The following is a 7,016-nucleotide window of genomic DNA, read 5'->3' on the forward strand; positions in this document are numbered from 1 at the left end:
TTATGATATGATTATATACCTAGAAAACCTTAAAGACTCATCTAATAAGCTCCTAAAGCTGGTAGATGAATTCAGCAAAGTTTCAGGATACAAAATTAATGTAGATAAATCAGTAGCTCTACTACACACCAACAGCAAACAAGCTGAGAATCAAATAAAGAACTCAACCCCTTTTACGATAGCAAAAAATAAAATAAAATCCTTAGGAATATACCTAGCAAAGGCGGTCAAATATACCTAGCAAAGGCGGTCAAAAGTCTCTACAAGTAAAACTACAAATCATTGCTGAATGAAATAATAGATGACACAAACAAATGGAAACACAATCCACGTTCAGGATGAATATTGTGAAAATGGCCATACTGCCGAATGCAATCTATAAATTCAATGCAATTGCCATCAAAATACCACCATCATTCTTCACAGAACTAGAAAAAAAAATCCTAAAATTCATATAGAACCAAAAAAGAACTCACATAGTCAAAGCAAGACTAAGCAAAAAGAAAAAAACGGAGACATCCCATTGCTCAACTTCAAACTATACTACCAGGCTATAGTTACCAAAACAGCATGGTACTGGTATGAAAATAGGCACATCACCAACGGAACAGAATAGAAGGGTAAACAAGAAATAAAGTCAAATACTTACAGCCAACTGATCTTTGACAAAACAAACAGAAACATAAAGTGGGAAAATGATACCCTATTCAACAAATGGTGCTGAGATAATTGGCAAGCCACATGAAGGAGGAATCTTGATCTTCATCTCTTGCCTTATACAACAAAAATCAACTAAAAATGGATCAAAAACCTAAATCTGAGACCTGAAACCATAAAAATGGAAACCATGAAACATTGGAAAAACCCTTTTAGACATTGGCTTAGGCAAAGACTTCATTATCAAGAACCTGAAAGCAAATGCAACAAACAAAGATAAATAGATGGGACTTAATTAAACTAAAAGCTTCTGCAAAGCAAAAGAAATAATGGCATTTGCAGCAACCTGGATAAAATTGGAGACTATTATTCTAAATGAAGTAACTCAGAAATGGAAAACCAAACATTAGATAGTCTCACTCATATGTGGGAGCTAAGCTATAAGGATGCAAAGGTATAAGAATGATACACTGGACTTTGGGAACTCAGGGAAAGGGTGGGAGTCGGGTGAGGAATAAAAGACTACACATTGGGTACAGTGTACACTGCTTGCGTGATGGGTGCACCAAAATCATACAAAGTCACCGCTAAAGAATTTAGTCATGTAACCAAATACCACCCGTTCCCCAAAAACCTATTGAAATAAAAAAAAAAAAAAATTAAAAGTCATGCCACATAAACTCATGAAATGGTGTGATCAACCCTATGCCATTTTTCTTTTTTCCCCTTTTCTTTACTCTTTATTTTAAACAAAATAATTTCACCCATCAAAAATATCAGCAAAAGATATCAGACTCTCAAGAAGTTCTCAAAGCACATTAAGCCAAACTTAAAATTCAGTCAGCATCAATGAATGTAATATCTATTAAAGAAGGTGCTCCTCTTTTCCAGTAATTCAGGTTTTCAATCAAAAAACTGATAAATTCCACACACTATACTAGAAAAATTACATAGTATTAGAATATCTATGTTTTTCATTATACATACGATAAAAAGAAATTCCAAAGAGGGAAGTTATTTCCTCAAGGTCATAACATAGTTGTAAGATTTGTGACTGCCCCAACCTGAGTATTAATCAGCAAAAGCAAAAGTAGATGTTCTTCAGCTTCATGAGCTAATATCAGATCATTAACTTGTCTGTCACCACCCAAACATGTCACTTCAACAACTGTATTAATTACTTATTGCAGAAGTGACATACCGTCATTCTCCTGTACACTATTGGTCACACAGCCCGATGCTGATACAATGGGAAGGGGGCACAAAAGGGCGTGAATATTAGAGACCATTAGATACAATGGAAGGGATTCAAAAGGTTGTGAATAGCGGCAGAAGCCATTAGAGGCCATCTTGGAAACTGGCTACCATAATAAACATCTCAAAACCCAGGGGATTTTCTCATACATGGAAAGACTTTTAGCAAATCTCACTTTCTTGATCCACAGATCACTCAGAACCCTTCTTGAAAAACACTTTCACTTTCAACACTCTCCTACATTCAACCTGATTGCCTCATAATTGATAGAATAAGAACAGCATGCATTCTGGATGCTTCATTCATGTATTTATTTACTAAATGGCATATTACTATATACCAGGAAGTCTCCTGGGGACTGAGAATACAGTAGTGAAGAAAGTGTCATTTCTGCTGTAAAACCATTTGAGAATAGAGATATAGAAACTGGATGGGGAGGAGAGAGAGGGAATAGAATAAAAAGAAAAGAATAAAGAAGGTCAAAGAAACAATGGGAAAGAGGAAGAAAGAGGCAAGGCAGGGAAGGAAAATGGAGTGGAGATAGAAACCAATATTGATGGGAAATAAATTCAATTATGAAAATATTTGCTACATTAAAATTAAAATACTGAAGTTTGAAAAGAAAGTAGGAAGATTTTTGCTTAACATATGTCTCCATATGCTCAATATATAGTTCATTAACTAAATTTAGAAACTGTGTCTAAACGTATGCCTTTCTAATATGCAAAAAACTCAATTCAGAGGTTCTCAAGTCTTTTGGTAAAGACACTGACAAAAGCGCCAGACCCTCTTTTCCAAAAGACAATAAAAAATGTGTGCATACACATATACACAGACACAGATTTCATAGTCCATGGGCCTAAAGTTAGGAACTCCCAATCTTAAAAATAGAAAGTAACACCTTAAACTGTTGTCCATGTTAGCTGTCTTTGTGAATATTCAGGATATACTCTAGTGCAAGACTTGCTGGATCTTTATGAAATGAAATGTTTCACCAAGGTAAGGCAGAATATTAGGGGATTTTGCTCTTTAGAGTATTTTTCCAGTCTGACGAGTCTCAGTCTGAATGGAAGAACTTAGCATCGCAAAGACAGTAGTAAAGAGCCTCATGTCAGGGCTGGGCATGGTGGTTCAGGCCTGTAACCCCAGCACTTTGGGAAGCTGAGGCCAGCGGATCACCTGAGGTCAGGAGTTCGAGACCAGCCTGACCAACATGGAGAAACCTTGTCTCTACTAAAAATACAAAATTAGCTGGGCATGGTGGTGCATGCTGTAATTCCAGCTACTTGGGAGGCTGAGGCAGGAGAATTCCTTGAACCTGGAGGCAGAGGTTACAGTGAGCCGAGATCACGCCATTGCACTCCCACCTGGGCAACAAGAGCGAAACTCCATCAAAAAAAAAAGAAAAAGAAAAAGCTTCATGTCCAAAGACAAGCTCAGGTCTAAGTTAACCAATCCAGATGTAAGAGCCACGTAGTCCCATTTCTTCATTTTACAGATGGGAAAAGTGAACACCCAGTGACTGATGAGGATATGGTGACCTAAAATCCAACACTGAGCAAACACTCAGGACCTAAGAAACGTTGGTCCATATTGCAGGAGACTTATCCATAAGTGTCAAGATCAGACTTGGTAAACTAATGTTAAACCCTCCACTCCAGAAGGGGAGCACCAAGTGAACTCAGATTAACTACAGATGTCTCAGTCAAGCAGGCTGAGGAGCGGACCTTGGATCAAGCGAAGGAGAGGGTATAAGATCAGGCAGACAGTTATTGGGGCATCTCCTAGTAGACAATTCTGTGAATCTTCATTTAATAGTCTGAATTTCCTCCCTTTCAGAAGGCACTACAACAAATTTACTATGCAGTACAGTGATTTTATACTTTGAGACAAATGGAAGCTTGAGTTTGAAAGCCAAATTCTCCCTTGGAAATATAATTGAAATTCTCCAATATGCCTATAATCCTGGTATGCTGCCATTTAAATCTGGTACTTATGCCTAGAAAACTTAGCAAATGCTATCAAAAGCAGGTGAGCAAATTGCTCCTATTACTATCTCTAACACTAATTAGTTAGAACTTGAGGAGGCACCGTGTCAGAGCTTTGCCAGACAGCAATGCCTAGTTACATAAAACCATCCCTGTAAACATGCACTGCTGTTGGAACAGTTGCTGACTGATGTTGAAGAAAGCTATGGTGTAATATCAGGTTACTTTCCATAAACTTTGCATGAAATCTTCTAAGTATAAACCAGCTGTAGAACGCTTAGTGCTCCACCAGGATTTTGAGGGGCTAGGGAGGGAGCACTTACCTTTTCCCCATTCCTCTTCAACTCTTCACGGTTAAAAGAAAGGAAAAGAAAGAGAGAGGGAGACTCTAAGAGTTTAAAACCCATTCACCAGCTTTTATGCCTTATCACAAGTTTAAAAAAAAAAAAAAAGGTATAGGTAAAGCTTCTCAAAATAATGCCAAATTGGCTAGTGTTCTCCCTTTCCATTGAATTCTTCCTACTAGTTTGATCTCTGCCTGCATTTTGTTTTCTGAAATTCCCAGTGACCTTTTGCAAAGGCAAATGGGTCATAGTGCATGTCAGGCAGGATTGCACTGTGCTGACCTGTTGAGAGCCAACGAACCCAGCACTACATTTTTCTACTTTGATTTGTTCTTTGAGCTGAAATAAATGCCATAAAACATTTGATTTAAGAAGCTAGTATATATATGGTAAGCCATGAGGTTCAAAATATGCAAAATAAAAAATTTCTATAGTTTATGTTAGTTCAAGTAAATTCCCAAAATGTCACTAGATACAGTAGAAAACTGATGAAATGGATAAGAAAGCAATAAATTTGATTCACAGAAATCTAAAGTGCATGTAGCTTGCTTATTTTTGTTGCCGTATGGTTTTCTATTTATGAATCTACTACAATTGATTCATCCAGTTCCTTCCCATTTGGAGCAACTGTGAAAAATATTATTATAAATATTCTTGCACAAGAATCTTGATTTACATATATCCCAGTGTTTCTATATTATATACAGAAGAGAAGAATTTCTGGTATATTACCCAGCATTATGCCAGGGGATTTTCCAAAATGGTTGTACTAAAGTTTGCACCTATCAGTAGTACATAAAAATTCTTACTGCTCTTAATACCTAATGTAGATGACAGGTTGATGGGTGCAGCAAACCACCGTGGTATGTGTGTACCTATGTAACAAGCCTGCACGTTCTGCACATGTATCCCAGAACTTAAAGCATAATAATAATAACAATAAAATGAGCTTATTCTGAAGTCCTTGCATCTTCATTAGAGAAAGGGGCAAATACATGGCCACAGACTTGGCAAGTCCTGCTTACTGCCATGCTTGTGTCTGCGCATGGATGCCTCCAAACAGAGGGCAGACAGTAAACAGGACAGTCTTCCTATGAAATCACACAAATTACCCACCAAAAAAAAAAAAAAAAAATTCTTACTGCTCTTTATCCTCACACATAGTGTTGCTCCATTTTTTTTTTAATCTGGTGGATGTATTACATAGTGGTTTTCATTTGCATGTTCCTGATTATAAATGAGGTGGTATATTTTTAAATATAACTTTTAACCAATGAATTTCCTTCTTTTTGAAATGTCCATTTAAGTCTTTTTCCAATTTTCCTATTGAGCTATGTTTCTTTTTCCTGTTGATTTATATCTACTCAAAACCACATGAATGAATTTCATAGCTATAATACTGAGCAAAAACCATCAAAATACAAAGTAATATAAATGTATGTTTCCATTTCTATATAGTTCAAAAACAGGCAAAAAAAATGGACTATTTTGTTTACTAAGACACAAAAGGTTGTGATGATACTTTTTAAAGCAAGGAAATAATTCCTGCAAAATTCACGGGAGGTTCCTTCTGACTCTAAATAGGTGGTACTTAGAAGAAATAGACTCTGTTTCCTGAGTTGTCATGGTTCTAATATTTGGTCATGAAATCTGCCAGTGCCCTGGCTCTTGAATACTGAAAATAAATCTAATAAAAAATTCTATTTAGGCTGGTCGTGGTGACCCACACCTGTAATCCCAGCACTTTGGGAGGCTGAGGCAGGCAGATCACGAGGTCAAGAGATCAAGACCATCCTGACCAACATGGCGAAACCTTGCCTCTACTAAAAATACAAAAGTTAGCTGGGCATGGTGACGTGTACCTGTAGTCCCAGCTACTTGGGAGGCTGAGGCAAAAGAATTGCTTGAACCCAGGACGTGGAGGTTACAGCGACCCGAGATCGTGCCACTGCACTCCAGCCTGATAACAGAGTGAGATTCTGTCTGAAAAAAAAGAAAAAGAAAAAGAACAAGAAAAAGAAAAAAAAGAAAACAACAAAGAAAAAAACTAGCTGGTGTGGTGGCACATGCCAGTAGTTCCAGCTACTTGGGAGGCTGAAGCAGGAGAATCACTTTAACCCGGGAGGCAGAGGTTGCAGTGATCCAGGATTGCGCCACTGCACTCCAGCCTGGGTGATGGAGTGACACTCCATTGGCAAAAAATAAAAAATAACAGAAGAATTTTCATATGATTATGTGTAGATAAGTATCAAAAAGAATGGGAAACAGCAAATAAGAAGTAAGGAGTTTCCCTTTATTTTTACAATGACACATATTTTTCTAGTTTAAAATACACACTCAATTATATAATTTACACACTTACTTGAGAAGGCTTATCCATATCACTGAATGTCTACTTTTCTCTCCCCACAGTCCAGTAGGATGGGAGGAAAATGTGAAGCAGATTTGGAGTATGTTGATTCCAGCTTCATGTATACAATTTAGTGTAACTTTAAATTGGAATATAGGGTAATCTCTAGAGCAATCACTAAGAAAAGTATTTTTAAAACATATACAAAGAAATATATGCACACTACAGATAAGGAAAAATGTAACACTGAAATTATTTCTGTAACCCACAGAAAGGTAAGAAGAGAGAAACAAAACCAAGACAAACAAGACAATAAAGTGGCAGCCTTAAATCCTGACATCAAAATTACATTAAATATGAAGGGTTTAAAGATACCAATTAAAATATAAATGCTTTATATTTAAAAAACAGAAATTACCAGA

At 36.8% G+C, this 7,016-nt stretch overlaps 1 long non-coding RNA gene across 1 annotated transcript in view; it reads right to left on the minus strand.

Moving 5' to 3' along the window:
- The window catches only part of LOC112427891 (uncharacterized), a 163,922-nt gene extending 157,158 nt beyond the window's left edge, over positions 1–6,764 (minus strand). Inside the window, exon 1 of the long non-coding RNA XR_003019651.2 lies at positions 6,607–6,764. This is a non-coding gene — a long non-coding RNA (uncharacterized lncRNA). The remainder of the gene's footprint in view (positions 1–6,606) is intronic.
- Positions 6,765–7,016: the final 252 nt, after the last annotated feature.

Source organism: Macaca nemestrina, chromosome 2, assembly GCF_043159975.1.
Source record: "Macaca nemestrina isolate mMacNem1 chromosome 2, mMacNem.hap1, whole genome shotgun sequence".
NCBI classification, from domain to species: Eukaryota; Metazoa; Chordata; class Mammalia; order Primates; family Cercopithecidae; genus Macaca; species Macaca nemestrina.